The sequence below is a fragment of the Augochlora pura genome, chromosome 7 (genome assembly GCF_028453695.1).
Source record: "Augochlora pura isolate Apur16 chromosome 7, APUR_v2.2.1, whole genome shotgun sequence".
In the NCBI taxonomy this organism is placed as follows: domain Eukaryota; kingdom Metazoa; phylum Arthropoda; class Insecta; order Hymenoptera; family Halictidae; genus Augochlora; species Augochlora pura.
In genome coordinates this window covers 12,894,800-12,912,081 of record NC_135778.1, presented here as the reverse complement: position 1 = coordinate 12,912,081, position 17,282 = coordinate 12,894,800, and the positions used below count along the sequence as shown (strand labels likewise).

General features: G+C 40.8%; 1 protein-coding gene across 1 annotated transcript in view; it reads right to left on the bottom strand.

The window, feature by feature from the left end:
* Window positions 1-14,479, bottom strand: part of LOC144472306 (discoidin domain-containing receptor 2) — a 212,885-nt gene extending 198,406 nt beyond the window's left edge. Inside the window, exon 1 of the mRNA XM_078185267.1 lies at window positions 14,107-14,479. The gene's annotated coding sequence lies outside the window, so the exon portion shown is untranslated. The remainder of the gene's footprint in view (window positions 1-14,106) is intronic.
* Window positions 14,480-17,282: the final 2,803 nt, after the last annotated feature.

Here is a 17,282-nt window from a genome sequence, read left to right as displayed (position 1 = left end):
GCGGGGCGACGTCAAATTGATGGATACCGCAAATTCGTCGAACATCGTTCCCAGTGCATCGATTGCAGCCGGCGTGCAGCGGGGAACACCATTCCGTGCGTCTTGCCGACGGTGAATTTTATTTACGGGCCAATAAATTCGCCGTCAATAATGATCGCGGGAGCATTGTGATTCGATCGGCGCAACAGATGGCGTTTCTACATCGAAACCGAGCGCACCTGATCGAAAGAGCGAAAGAGAGAGAGAGAGAGAGAGAGAAACAGACAGACAGAGAGAGAGAGAGAGAGAGAGAGAGAGAGAGATAAGGGGGGGATACGCGGATCCTGTGTTACGCACTCACGCACGAACATACTCGTGTACTCAGGAAAGCGCGAACATACTCGCGCACGCATGCACGGCCGCACAACTACGGGCCAAGTAATCGAATAACGCTCCGACGATAAACTATCACTTCGCCTCGTAAACCGTGCGTTCAATCGACCCAAATTACTTAGCGGTATCGCTCGCTGCGTGCTGCGATGAAGATAAAAATATTACTTACAACGGCCGGCCCGTGGTTTACGCGTCTGTTACGCGGTATCGTAGAACATTTCATCCCCTCGCCGTGTAATATCGCGGAAGAGGATGATTCAGGACGAATCTTTCACCCTTTGCTACGACCTCCTCAGTTGGAAGCCTGTACGTGGTATATATACATTGCTTTTATGTATTACATATATATTTTTTATGTATATATTATATTGTTTACATATGTAATATATATTACATTGTTTACATTTGTTGTATACATTATACTGGTTACATTTGTTGTATACATTATACTGGTTACATTGTTTAATGTACGGTGTTTACGAGAAAATATGATCTACCGTGGTCTCGGTATTGTTCATGCAACATGAGTACAATTCTATTTCAAGTAATATACTCTGAATGAGATTCATAGGATACGAGTATAATATGAACGTCGAGAAATGATATGAACAAGAGATACTTCTGCTATTGTAATTTTTCACTTTTGAAAACGGTGAAAAGATTGATGTCTGATGTGGAGAAACTTTTTGCGAACATGCGCAGATTTATGGTTACATTTCATATAGTTTTAGTATGAATCTATTTAACCCTTTGCACTCCGAACGATTTTGGACATTGGCTACCAGCTACTCAGCGGCACTTTACGGCAGAAACAAACATTTACAAACCCCCGTATTATTTATTATAATTTTGGAACTAAGTAACGTATTATAATGATATTGGTCTTATATGAATTGGTTAAGATCGAGGAATGTAAATTTGCAAAAAAATCAATATATTATTGTTTATAATTTTGTACAGTATGATAAATTTTGAAACACTCCCCAATATGCATTGTAGGCTCATTAGTGCATGTTTGACAATAATAATTTATTTGACGCCTGCCACCAGATGTTTTCCTGTTAGAACAATATTATTAACAATATTATATTATTTGTTGTCTAATCTATTGTCCGCAGAAGATGTGGATGGACGCGTTCTGGATACGCGAAAATCACCCCACAATTGGTCAATTAGTGTTTTGACAAACTTGTGGTGTGTCATTGGCGTTTCATTATTTGTTTGTTTTGTTTGTTTATCCACTAAGGAAAGAATCACTCTTCCGATTTTCTCACTCTTTAGTTCTATGTGTACTGCCCGAAGTTTCAGACCGAGCTCAGCTTTGAAAATCTTTTCCTCCAGATTTAGACTTGTTTATTTATAATATATATTTATATATATATTTATTTATAACTCTCACTATACAGTGCGTGCTATATTCGCATGCCGACCTTTCTTCTACAAACTCTCCTTATCGCTCTTTTGACAAGTGCTCGGACCGCCGTGAGCACGCCTCTCACGTTCTCGTCTGACACAAAACCCGCTTACAGTTTTTGTTTATACTTAGTAATTTTACAATATTTTAATTTGATTTCTTGTGCCTTAAACAGTTGTGTCTTAAACAGTATGTAAATGGAGACAGTCTGAAAAATTCCATACTACAGTTTATTGATGCGAAAAATCAGAATTTCTTGAAGACAGACATTTATGAATTAAACTCGCTTTGGGAAAAGTGTATTGAAACAAATGGGGCACATTTTGATTAAATTAATAGCTTTTAAGAGAAGATATGCAGTTTTATATACTCGCTTAAAAATCCGACATTTCATATGCACCAACCTAATAATTTAATCAATCTTCTCATTCTACTAATTGTATCAACAATATTTATGCAAAAAGGTGCACAGCTTGCTCGCGACGGATCATATTGTCGCACTTAATACCGTAATTTCATTGAGAAATATTTATTCACATCCGCTTAAAAGATCGGTAGTTTTATTTAGTACACACGTTATTATTTACGCCGACAGACGCATTAATATTCGGCGTTCTTTAATCAGCCAACCAGAGAGAACGAGCTTAATAGACACTTCTTTCGTTTTTTCATGGAACGGGTAATTAATTCATGAACACAGAAATCCGTCTAAAAATGTGAAATTATAGAGCAATGGATTTCACATCAGATTAAACCGTCCATTTTTCCTTTAGAATTTTTATTCGGACAGTTTTGTACTTGCGCTTCCCGCCGGGTACGCGACGTATATAACAGGTATCACATTTTTCCTATTACGTTTTTTATCTGCGACGAGAATGGCTTCTTTGAAAGGCCCTCGAAAAGCTCATCAATGGATAATAACGCGGGCTCATAAACTGGCAACGTCATTACGCCCGCGAACGTTTAGCGCGCGTTTAAACGATAAATTTTAATTAAACTGAATTACGCGCGACGGAGGAGCCCGTCCGTATCATTGGCCCCTTGAACATTGTTTTTCGATGACTAATTACGTATGAGTCAGGTATTAATTACTCGCGGAATCCGGGCGCGCAGCCGAGCAAATAACCGTGAACGAAAACGCGTACGCCCGTCGGACGGTATAGGGAAAGTTTCCGGTGTCGCCATTGTGCGCGATCTGTACAACACTAAAGATCTACGTCCAATCATACACTCGCGCGATCGAAAGCACCGATATAAAATAGACATGAACCATTTTGTGGTAACTATGAAATAGAACCTGATTGTTCTTCTACGAATAGGAAATGATATTAACCCTTTGCACTCGAGTGGCGACTATGCGACGGCATTAAAATTGTTGCAACGGGTTTCAAAATTAATTTTTATAGTTATCGCGAAAGCTTGGATTTAAAAAATTGTTGGAAGCGTTACTGTTATATGAGTCGCGAGACTTAATTTCATATACATAAAAAGAGTTTTGTTATATAAAATGGAAAAACAAGGAGCCAGAAAAATTATTTTGGATTTGCTGTTGAAATGGCTTCGCGTGTAAAGGGTTAAATCACAGGGCAGCGTGTACAGTAGTTGACCCATATGTACAGTGATTGACCATTTTCCTAAAAGCATAGTAAATATGAAATATAGATATGTATATTCAACATACATATTTGGATACCACAGATATTTTTGTTCGATATAGATCATATCTTATTCTATCTTATATTTTGTAAATACATAAATAAATTGAAAACTAATTATGCGTTTTTAAACTCATGGAATTAATGTGACTCGACCCAAAAACACAACTATAGTAGCCAATAATTTTTATATATACTTACTGAGTACGAACTGTGACTCCAAAGTTAATAACATAAAGAAAAAGATGGCGATATTTTTGGAAATATAAAGGGGGGTCAAGATCTCCTTTTTTATAGTGATTGAATAAGATAATAATTAATTTGATATTATGACGGTATTTATCCAGTAACTTGCATAGAATATCTTAAACCTGATAAGTGTTTAAAATTATTCTTTATGTATATTAGTATAATAGTATAATGTGTGGAAATCATACGAATATTATATTTTGAATTATATTATAAACTGACTATTATATCTAGTTATAGTAGTTAGGTTATGTCAGGTTAAGTTGTTAACCTTCCAAACGCGACAACGTGGAATTCCCATTCCCAATATGTATAGTTAAAAAAAGGAATTAAATTTCAGAAATCATCAATCTCTAATTTTGTACAAATATAGAAATTCGTTTCCTTTTACATCATTTCAAATCTAGTTCTCCGGACGCATCCGCGTGGCAAATAAAACTAACCCCGCGATTCCGAAAAATCAAAAACTCGCCCGGAGTCGGCAGGTTAACGACCTCAGCTGTTGAAGCAACGAAAAAAATGTACCGCAGAGGAAAAAAAAGAGAGTGCTCGCGCCCACGTTCTCTTTCAGAATGGGGCGAGTTCGAAAAACACTTACACGTACCGCCGCGTAATATTGACCTCGGGCCGATCGCACGTAAATAAACGTGATTAATCGGAACATCGCGAGGACATTTTTGTCTCTTTTTTTTTCGCCGGTCGGTCATTTCAGTTTCGTAAAACAGCGCGCGGCCCGATAAATCATTCCGTCTCCCCCTCCCTGCCAGCCTGACCGTCCCCTCTGCCCCCTCCCCCCTCCTGGCCGACGGTCAAGCGACCGCGTGATTTATGTATCAATTGTTCCGCGCTCTATTGAAACGCGGGCATCAGTCTCCGGCCACGATTTCGGCAGAGTTCGAGCCGTGGGAAAGGGTCTCGATCTGTCCCGCGAAAAGTTCCGCGCACGTTGTTACGATAATTTTCTAACCTGTACGCTCCTCCGGCCTCCGCGTTTTGTTCGCTCGCAAATCCGAAGGAGCGATGAAAGCCAGAGACCCCCGCTGCGAGTACCGCCGAAATTCGATTCGAAGTTAAAGAAGTATTAGAAATTCTGTCGAGGCGCGAAACTTGGCACGGCTAGATGGAAACAATTATTAAAGATTCACCGGAGCCGCCGCTCCCCCGGATTCCTGTGCTCATGTTCAAACACTTACGCGTTCGACTTTCCGAATATTGTTTTAAATCTTGTTATGGGAGCAGCGGAATGAGTTGTGTACATTGTGGAGGAACTGAATATGCAGAACTTCGTGGAAGGGTTCAACGGTGTGTCAGTATACATGTATTAACCCTTTGCACTCGAAGCCATTTCAACTGCAAATCTAAAATCATTTTTCTGGCTTCCAGTGTTTCTGTTTTGTATAACAATATTTATTTTGTGCAAAAAATATAAAATATATTTATATTTTATTAAAATATATTTATATTTATATCTGTACAAAAATAAAAATGTTTTGTGTGAATTGCAAAACTGCACCTACTCATTTCCATGATAAACAAACTGCGGACCTTCATGTAAAATATAAATTGTCTGTATCAATTTTATGAAATCAAGAACCGATAGGAATGTCATTTAATAATATTAACAAATAATAACTGGTATGATAATATACGGAAATTCATTTAATCTTTTCAAAATTTTCAATTTGTCTTACTCATTCTTATCATATATTCCCAAAATCCGTAGCCTTGACTCAAACGTACAAAATCGCAATCATTCGTCTGCATTATGCAGCCGTTTCTTATTGTCACTATAATCGACGTACGAATAGTATAATCCACAACATTTAAAGTCGATTGGAGTGAAAATAGCAGTGCGGTGAATTTTCGCAAAATTTGTCAAGGATCCTTTTAATCCGCACGAGTACTCTAATATCTGTTAGGGCACGTTTCGTAGGCAACGTGCACGGCATCCGGCGCATTCCATCACGCGACAATGTCATTACGATGAATTTGTACGGTTGCGCCTATGTGTACAGTAACATCGGGAAGGTTGCTTTTCGGTCGCCGCGAAATCAAACGGTTGTTTGCCGCGACTAGTCCCGAAACACGGCTTTAAAGTCGCGCCGCCTAGCTAAAGTAAATTTAGCGGCTTTCAAAAGCGGTACCAACTCCGACCGGATGTTCAGCAATGAGTAAGCGATGCGTGAACCGGTGCCGTGCAGCCGTCCCGCCCGGAAGCAACCCCTATTTGTATTGCTGCACCACAACTATAATGCATACCGCATCGCTAATGTTAGGCCTACTCCGCCTTCCTGTACCTGATTTTATTGGCGCGGTCTCACACGGCCACACGGTCGCCATTTTTGCGGCCGCTGCTTTCTTCGGAGACTATATTAACTGCGACAAGGCGATTTCAACAAATATGTTGCGGATCTTTATAAGTATATTTCGTCATTATTCTCTGCAAAAATATATTTCTTCTGTTAATTGGTTTAAGTAGGTATTTTAGTGTGAATTTTTTTAAAAATTCGATTCTTTTCTTTACACTTTCTTGAAAAATATAGATTAGAGTCTTAAAATTTAGAAAGTTAAGAAGGTGACGGACGAAAAATCGGTTGACTATTTATTCACCGTAAATATGATATTTATGATACGAATGATTCTAGAAATAAATCAAAATTGTTATTTTTTATATTCTTTTAGCATCACAATATTGAAAAATCAATAAGAAAGATGAATAATCATTTTAGATAATAAATGGCCGTAATAATAGATATAGCACGTTAATCTGTCATAATGTACCTAATACATACAAATAAGAGATAAACGAAGCTGCCTTCTACCTAAAATTTCAGCTAATAAATATCGACTTAAATTAGAGAATTTTCAGATTTGAATCATATTGGAAATGAGACTTGATCAAAGTCTATCAACATGGTCGAGAAAAACATCTGTCATTTAACAAAGACATTGTTAAACCGAGGAACGCAAATTTAATACAGACATGCATTGTACATATACTTAATTCAAGTGTTTGTTGATCACATCAACTTTGAATTCGTTGTACTATAACACGAATTGTTTTGCCAAGATTGTATTTACACCGAAATAGATTATTACGCTAATCTAATTACACTGTTCCTATTCGATTCCTAAAGCTAGAATTAAAATAGAAATAAAGTCCGTAGACTGGAAATATGAGCTGATAAACTAATAGCTTTCGGTTAAGAGTGTTAGTAGTATCAATCTTCGGCTGATCGTATTTCTACCGCAGATGCTGCGACGCACTCGCAAGCTGCAATTGCAATTTTTTTAAATGAAACCATACGCGGCACCGTACAGAGCCACTCGTATTTTATGACTTCGCTGGTCCTCATAAATACAGAACGAGCAAGAACAGCGGTCTATACCGAAATCGGTTTAGTCGAAACGCGAGTCAGGTGCGCGGACGAACGGGACACCACCATTTCTCAGATCATTATTCTTGCATCTCCGGTCTGTGCACGCTTCGAGCGCTCAGAGATTTCGGAAAAATATCAGACTACTGATTCCGTCCACTGTTTTGCCAATTTGAATCATTTCCCCTCCATTTATCGTGTCCATTTTTTAACAGGACTAAATGCTACTTATATCGTCAAAATTTTAAAGTTCGTTGCTAGATTGCGGATTTTAGTATTTCAACGAAAATGAGTTGCAAAGATGGAAATTCAAATGATTTGAAAATACTTCATTATTGGCAAGCTGTTGAAATGATTCAGAATAGAAATAAATCTTGATGGAGTTTCTACGTCTTTTCATCAATCAATCTTATATTAATGTTAATTTTAGCAACTACATTTATTACTGCTGAAATATTCCAATGACATTGCCTTAATATCCCACGAAAATAGTCGGACAAATACTGGTGACATCACATTGGCGCCACGCACGGAGCTATCGCGCGAAAAATCAATGGATTTTTGCATTCGCATTAAATAATCATTAGACGACTTAGATTGATAATTTATTCCTTCAGAAGTTACGAGCCCATATATGCAGCGCGTCTGTGAAACACGGTGAAACAATGGGGTTCGTCATACAGCAACCAGTCGGTGCTTCGCGGCGAGCCCGTTTCCGCGAAGCTTCCAGCGATCCGCAGGAACGTCCGCATAAAGGAGATTCAGCCACTGCGAATATACATCGAGAGCCAATCCTATAATAAATACAGAAGTCGTATTCCATTCAAAATTTCGTTCAGAAGTCCGTGTCAATCGAGCGAGCGGCCGGAATGAAATTCACGGGAAGTAGTTCCCGTCGAAATGCTCCGCTGTAAGTTCGGCGCGGTGTGCTAAAGTTTAATATTTCCTGCGCTGAAAAGTATCTCCGCGAATCGATTTCGGCCGCGCGCACACGCCTGGAAAACGCCGAAACGGGGCGAAATCCTCGATATCGACGGATCCGAAGCACACACCCGGGGCCCCGTGATCAATCGTTTACACGCCGCCGGCACGTCCAATCGCCGAGCGTTTTCCAGGTACACGCGTGTTAAAGCGCGATGCGTCCTCCTATGTTATTGCTTCTGACGCAGTATAACCGCAGAATTTATACGGAGCTTCCTATATGCAAATGGACGACGGCAAGCTTCGAGCTTTTAATCGTAACTGCCAGCTTAACCACCTAGCGAATTCGTCGACACATCCGACATTGAAACCGTTTCCATGTAATGCTCGAAAATCGTCGAACCACGCGCTCGCTCGCTCGCACTGCTCGCGCACGCACGCACCGTTCGCCGACCCGCGAATCGCGACCGTCATCTTTTTGCCGCTTCCGCTTTCTATGTTTGTTTCATTAAACAGGCTTTTCGCGCACAGAATGTCCGCTGATTCAGTAGAAAAATTCCTCGCATCGCCGAGCGAACATTTCGTATCTTTTCTTTTTTTTTTTCATTAATTTTCGGCGCGCACTCGCATTAATATATTGTAAACTCAGGCGGCTGTAGAATATTTTCGGTAATTAACCAGTTAGCTGTTGCAATCTCTTTGAAAAGTGCGCAGGTTACTGTAATTATGATGCATATGCTTGATTTTTCATCGTGCTTTCGTTAAATTTTTAACGTTTGATAAAATATATGTAATTTTATCAAGAATAGCAACGTATATATTCTTGTTAACCAGTTAGCATTGTTTTATAACAATAGCAAGGAAGAATCCACTTGAAGAATTTTCAAAGTGAAAAAAGTTCAATGAAGTTGAATGATGAAATTTATCGAAACGTTTTTCAGAGAAACCAATCACTTTATCTAGTCTATTAAAAGAGAAATATTCATTTGAATGAAAAAGTAACTGGTTCAAATATTAACAACGGAAATAGCTTGTATGTATATCTATATTGTAAAACATATAATGAGTGCAATATTGACGATTTCAGAATTTTACGTAAAATTAAAAAATCAATAACATTGAAGGAACCGAATTTCATACACGTGTATCGGAACTACAAGAAACCATTTTAATATAGCATACTGAATACATATACGCTATAGAGCATACTGGATATACACTATAGCATGCTAAAGTCGGAAAAGAATTTTTTCTTTGATACAGTTGAACTCTGAAAATTTGATTCTCACCATATCCCCCGAACACCGGTGTCGGGTTTAAGGAATGCTTGTGATCCGGCGCACAAAGTATACAATTCGATCGAGTTTTCGTGAAGAGTGAAACGCGACGAACCGCGTACTGCACTGATACTTCTGTGGTAACAAAGTACAGGCAGCTCCTCGTGTAACGCGGCGTTTCTGCTGCACGGTTCCGCTGTAACGTGGCTAGAAAAATCGGAGGAACTTCTGTTATAACGGTACGTTTTCCCTGGAAAAATTGCAAAATTTAAGATAGATAAAAATGCTGATTATCGCGAAATTTCTGGAAAGCACTCGATGAGAAGAGCGAACGAACAACAATAATGGTCTCCTTGGAACACTTCGGCGCAAAAGTAAAGAGGCCGCTGTAGCAATCTACGGGGATGAAGGTGTTTTGTGTCAAAGAGAACGATCCTCTTGGATGGTGTTCGACGAAAATAGAAAATAAAGAATGTAGTGGTTTGAATATTGTTAAACATTCAAAATTAAATAAAGTACTTTGTGCCTAACTAAAATATTTTAAACCTAAATGTATTTTAATCTTAATTAAAGCGTTTCAAATTTAATCAAAGCATTTTGAACCTAACCAAAGCATTTTTAATCTAACTATTTATTTAAATTTAATTACTTAAAATAACCTGAATCTGTAATATCTGCTAAATACGAATTCTGAGCACGCAGCATCATATTGTAGGATAACTGACGTGACGTGCAAGTTTGTGTTTAATTGAATCACATTTTAATCTCGGTTCTCGTAAGCCGTTTCATAAAAATTTGCAATGCCGTTCACCGATTCTCAGATTCGTGGTCAATTAATTATTAATTCTTAATTTCGTGCAACAAACTGGTTACGCACGGTCGTAATAAGAAAGCTATGAGATGCATAATACGATGTCGTTACCTCGCTGAAACGAGAGAGAGAACGCAATGAGGACTTTTTATTATTTACGAATACTAGCATTCCGATGGCTGTGCTAAATCGTTAACTTACTTTTTTGATGGTTTCATTAAAAACGTTCATATATTCAGCTCGGTTTTTATGTACACAAATCATAGCGACAGCCCGTCGACCGTGTATTACGAGCAGACTCGCAGAAAAATCGTAGTTCTGTTCGATACGAGGACGCTTCTCGTGAAAACTAAAATCTCAGATATTATGGACTGTTTTCTGATCAACGATATATAGAGAGAGAAACGCGATGAAAATAGAAATATCGCATTTGAACAGAACTATGCAACGCGATTGATCAAATATTGACACATTTTTACGACGCAACGCACGTACCCACGTTTACGCTGCGAATAGTTTTAGAAAGGTTTTAACACGTCAAATATGCGTAAATAAAACGAAACATTTAAAGTTTGTTCGCACGTGTTCTTGTCACATCAAAAGTTTTGATATATTGAAACCAATGTTGCTGAGAAAATTCAGTGGAGACTTAATTTATCAATAGAGAGCGAAATAATTCATCTCGCATAGGTCATAGAATTATTAGATTTATTATGGTATCAACAACTTTATTAAACTATTATCTTGAGTTTGTAATAAGGTTTAAAAGGAAGTTGATAGTGCTAAGCAAAAATGATCTTTATTCTCGAGGAAAGACGGTCAATAAAGATACTAGTGGAAGAAATGTCGCTAAAAATTATTGACATGCTCACTCGGCAGAGGTTGTAGGGCGATTGACTATTTATTGACCGGAAATGTGATATTTATGATACGAGTGATTCTGGAAATAAATCAAAATTGTTATTTTCTATATTCTTTTAGCATCACAATATTGAAAAATCAATAAGAAAAACGGATAATGAAATTTCAAAGCGTTGCCATTTTTCTTATTAACGACTGTTTTCTTTCATTAGTACCTACTATAGTCAAACTTAAACTAATTATGATTCTCATATATTTCTTCATTTTAGACAATAAATGGTCGTAATAAGAGATGTAGCACTATGTCATAATGTACCTAACACATACAAATAAGAGATAAACGAAGCTGCCTTCTACCTAAAATTTCAGCTAATAAATGTCAACTTAAATTAGAGAATTTTCAGATTCGAATCATATTGGAAATGAGACTTGATCAAAGTCTATCAACTTTGTCGAGAAAAACATCTGCCACTTAACAAAGACATTGTTAAACCGAGGAACGCAAATTTAATACAGACACGCATTGTACATAAACTTAATTCAAGTGTTAATTAATCACATCAACTTTGAATTCATTGTATTATAACACGAATTGTTTTGCCAAGATTGTATTTACACCGAAATACGATACCAAAATTATCTTTATTCTCGAGCAAAGACGATCAATAATGTTGCTAGTGGAAGAAACACCGCTAAAAATTATTGACATGCTAACTTGGCAGAGGTTGTAGGGCGATTGCATACAACTGACGCAGCATAAAGTGTTACGGAATTTTTTCAGTCTCGGGTATAATTACCGCGCGCACGAGGAACACAATTCGATCGCGTTTCCGTGAAAACGAGGTAGAACGCGATGCGCCGCGGGACCAACGGGGGGAGGGAGGGGGGCGCCGCTCGGCCTCGCGAAAGCTTGCGAAAGCGTCTCTCGCCGAAGCTCGCGTTCTCCACGCGAAGTTGAAGTCTCCACCCTCGGCTCTGCCGGGAGGGGGGCCGGGCAGGCGGGCGCGCACCTTGCTGATCCTTACATGCAAAATCCGGAGTGGCGATCAATGGGTGGCGCGCCGCGAGGAGATTGGGGCTGATGGGCAGAATAGGCGGGTGAAGCTTGGCCACGGCATTCAACGGGGCTAACTCTATCCTGGCAAATTACATTTCCATCCCCCTACGTGATAGGTGCAGCAAACATGCCCGTCAACGTCCGACCGAGTTTCACCCTGATTAGTGACACTCCACGCGGATTATATTTCCAAAGCAATTAATTAACAAAACTTTCGCGTATCACCGTCACGAACCCGCCGGACGCTCTGCGGCACGACACCCGCGGACGTAACAGCGGAAAAACGCGAATAAAGAAAAACGCAACGGCTCGAGAGCGAGAGAGAGAGAGAGGGTCGAGAGGCGTCGACGAAATTTCTTACGAGGAACAATTCGTCGCTACTCGACGTCGAGGCGCACTTGGAACTCCTTGTAACGTCGAGTCCGGGCTCGCGGCGAACGTTCCAGGCGCGGCGAAATGTAACGGCGTTTCTGACTGGAAACCGTTAACTAAATTTACCGTTTACTACAATTACTCTCTCGTAATTTTTCCGAGAAATTGCCCGCGCCGCGATAGAGAGATTCCACGGAACGGTAAATAGATTTGCTGGTTCTCGAAAATATTCAAACTGCTTTTCACGTGTTCAACACGTTTAACGATGGAACGATATGTCAGTGGCTCTGTTTGGTTACGTTGTAACCATGCACTGTGTACGCAAGGAGATAAGCAAAAATGTGTGTCACATTGGCACGGCTATGTTGATCGGTGTCAGACTTGAAATACTTTTCTACTAGTTGTATTAATTGTAAAAACACTTTAACCGGCACGTAAAAAGATATCGAAGATTATATAAAGTTTGAGTAACATATTTAACTAAATTGAAATTGTTGCACGATATGAATTGATTTGTAGAATAGATTACTGTAGGAGATTAGATTGCCGCAGGATTACGAGACAAAAATATGTTGGACATACCAGCACATCGTCGACCAAAGAAACCATAGACGAAAGCATGAAACTCGATTGAAGTTTTCTAGGCAAGTGTCGAGTGATCTCTCCATAGTTAGCGATTCATTGAACTCTCGGAGCGAGTAGACCAGCAACGACACGGAATTCCCTTTTCCCGGAGTAAATTCTTAACGACGAAGCATCCCCGAGAGCGCAGTTGCGAAAGGAATTGCAACGCTAGGGTTAATGGAGCCCGTCACCGGGTAGATCAGCGACAACGCGCGACCCGTCTCGCGAATCGACTCGCTCTTCCACCGCACACCTGTCCGCCGTATCCCCTGGATCATTAGCCTCGACGAACTTCGAAAATCATCCCAGGGAAACAGCGACGGCGGATCATCGTGTTCGAGCGAGGACTGAAAATGCGTGTGCAAGAAGCATCGAAGTTTCCCGCGTTTCCATGCGCGCTTCGCCTAAGCTACGCCGAGCGGGCGAAGTTTCTGGCTCGGCCTTGCCGCGCGAATTAGTGGCATTTGCATCGAATGTTTATGTAATTTACGGGCGAAGTTCGCGAGCGACCCGTTATTATTCGCCGCGCGTTATTAAATTTATTCCGAGCGATGCGTTTCGGTGTATCCCCGTGTTCCAGACTCGCTGGTCCGGCACTCGAGCTTTGATCTCGGTATTTCTTTCCGTCTCGACGACGCGCACAAACCCGGTCCCGAGCAAACAACGAAAGAATGAGCGTCCGCCGCGATGAACTCTCGGCTGCGGGCTGGCCAACGGCGAGCCTGTGCTACTGGGCTCCGGTTGCTTGTACACACGAGCTGTCAGTGGACGTAACGGCTTTACATCGAGCACGGTTTACCCTTTCCGTATATTTCGCGATAACCGAAATCAGTTGCAACGGATGTCATTTAATTACGCCCCGCGCCCGGGGCCAAACATTTCGTTCGATTTCCTACTCGGCCGTGAGTTTGAAAAACGTCAAACGCCGTTCCGCTGTTTGCTCTCGGCCGACGTGTGCATCGTAAACGTTGTTAATTGATTTCCTGGCCGAGGGGTCGACCCGTTCCACCGAGAAGAAACTTATCAACGAGATCTCCGCGTCTAGTTCGATCTTCCAGCATCCGTTTCACTGAGTCCCTAGAATCTGGATCGTCGCACTGTTGCTGCTGCACTCACCCGATCAGAAAACGGTGGATGATCACTTGGATCCTCGCACGGTGACAGCCGCGGCTGCCTGCTATCCTCGACGGTAGCGCCTCGCCAGACATCCGATCGCCTCAGGATCGTCGCCCGACCTTGCATCGAACCAGAGCCGAGCGCAGCGTCCTCTTAATCACCGGGACGGTCCTCATCCCGAGGATCTTCCTGCGATCTATCCACCCTGGGCCCACTCTTCGTGGTTCCAGCGTCGCCGGTCGTCGCACGTGATCGACGATCGACGCGGCGGCCGATCGATCCAGCGGTGGATCCACAAGACACGGCGCGTTTACTACGCGCGTCGAAGTGCGTCACGGTTTCCGCTGCGGATCGGCGCGATTCGCGCACCCGTATCGGCCCGTACGCGTAAGAGGTGGGCCGGGATCGTCAACCAATGGGCCGCTGGGGGAAAAACAATGCGAGATCGGGGGAGCGAAGTCGCACACGCGGTGGCCAGTCGCAGACTGAACTCGCGATCCGCGAGTAGCATCGATTTCGATGGAGGGGGAAAGGACTACGGGCCGAGAGTGCTCTGGAGGGGGTTGAGGGAGGGCCGAGGGGGATTGTGGGGGCTCTGGGGTTTGAGGGCGAGGTGGGAGGGCGGCGCGAACAGGGTGGCCGAGGCACAACCGGAGGAGCAGTCAGCCCGCACGCACCTTGTCACCGGCTCGGCGGCGATCCACCTGCGCTGAAATCGGGCTTCTGGTAATGATCACACAGTTGTCAATCGACGCGAAAACTGGAACGAAACTACGGTGAAAAAAGGTCTTGGATCTAAGAACTCTTCGCTTTGAGTGCCCCGTCTTTGTCGGTTTTTCTTTTTTCTTTTCTTTTTTTTTTATCAAACTTGAAAGTTCATTTTTATTACGATCCAAGGAGGCAAACTTTGTTGGGAACTACGGGGTATAAGAGGTCTACAAAAGCAGTTGCTGTAATATATTTTGTCTTTTCTGTGCTTTTGTTATTAACGCGATAGCTGCCGGATAGGGCAATGTGACCGGTTCCACATTTTTTATTTGAAAATTGTTAACGTTACAAGGACGCTTTCATGGAATATCATTAAACGAATTTCTCCTTTCAAGCGGATAGTATAACAGAAATTGCGAAATATGCAAATTAATTCACTTCTGACATCTTTATAAAGCAATACAGAAATTATTGCATATAAAATGGATTTTGAAATAGATATTAAATTAAAGAATTGCCATTTCATACGCGATAATTCAATCTTAGTTATTTTGAATAGTCGCTAGATTCGCGGTTAAATATTTAGTCTAACTTTGTGCGTATATTGACGATACATTCAAATTTCTGGTAAAATCAAATGTGTTTCCTAATAACAAAATTATTACGATTTTTTAATCATTATGGTTTATATTACATGTCCTGTTCCAGTGTACTCAATTACGGAAATGCACATTTAAGTTTAATGTGAGATCATATATTAGATTGAAGAGGGAAAATTCATAATTAATTAAAAACTTCCGCTGGTATGATAAAATATTCATCGTATTTAATTTAGAAATACCTTTCCCCTTCTTCTGAAAGCGATCACATATACTATTTTGTCCATAATTCGTTTTACATTACTTATCCACTAATGGTATAATCTAATACCATTATTTTCATCTCACAGACAACGAAGTTGCGAACAATGTTGATATTTTCGATGAAACAAAATTTATCTAGCTGTACGCAATATTTTCCACAACACATTACGCGCTGTCATCGTTACAAATGATCAGTCCTTTCTAGAACAGAGTTTCTTCACGAGACATAGACTTTCTCGCATCTCCGAAGAGGGTGCAACCCCACAAGGTTAATTACAGCCATCCATCGCACTATTGCGCAGAGAATATATTTTGTTCCCATTGTGGACGTCGATGGACTCGTACGTCTCTAAACGCAACCCTCCGTAGCACATTGGAACCAAACCAGCCAGGTCGGCAACTAGCTTGTCCTTTTGTCTTGTTCGACCTTAATCCGTCCGCGTGTTCCTATCCTCGGCCAACCCCGCGCTCCTTTTTTCCCGCCAATATTGGCTTCCCCGCGATTGCATTATCGGCGAGGGATTTTCAGCGAATCTCGTTTACCGAGAGAGCTCGACGCGATGTTCCTGCGACGTTGATCGCCGCCGAAAGAAGTCCTGTACCCGATGGAACGAGTGTTTCATGATTCGCTATCGCCGATTTCTCCTCCTCGTTTTTGGTTATTGGATCTCGGATTTTTATAAAGAGTCGGGTATTTTTGCCGCGACGAGGAGAGCGGATAATTCCGTGGTGGTTCGCGAAGATTGCATTCTTTCTGCTAAAAATTGTTTAACCTTTTTCGAAACGGGGACATGCGCGACGTCCTGATTTTTCTGCAGAAACTGTAATTGGTTTTTCGGGGGTAATTTCACGTCCTTTATTTTCGCTTTTTCTGCAGATAACTTTTAAAAGGTTTCGTTATGTAATATAAATAATTGTTTTGTCACTAATACCTTGTTAAATAAAATCGGTGATCGAATTTAGACAGCGAATTCTATATTTTTGAAGATAAGAGTATCGATTCGGACGTACATTTTATTTTATTTGGCGGCGTTTTTCATTTGTGATTGAGGATTATGAAAAAGTTTAAAATTTATCGGGGCGATGGTTTTTTTTTTTAAATTATCACTCTCTGCCGCAGCAACGTTTCGGTGGTTTTCGGAAATATTCGGAAATTGCTGGTTAATTCCGAATTATGGCGCACGCGACAGCGATTTGGTTTTTTAATCTTTCCAAATTATCGCTGTCGTCATTGTTACGATGATTTGTTTGATTGCATTCATTGCTGTTGACGGAGTCAAATGGTGACAGGGCACGTATAACTACCGGAATTTGGTATTTATTATTTACACCTTTTCGTATTTATTATAATGTTTCAATATTGTATCTCGTAGTTGTTTTACCACAAAATTTGGAAATCGCGCGAATCCCCAACCGAAATCGAAATATTTAACAAATAATTCCGCGAAGCTGGTGTCGAGTATTGTGTTAAAATATTGATGATTGTTATGATACTTGATCGCATTAATTTCGGTTAATACGATATCAAATTATAACTGGACAAGAAAGCCGGTAAGACCACCGTAAAGTGTACCTTTGTGCGGTCGTGTTTTATTACCTTTTCGC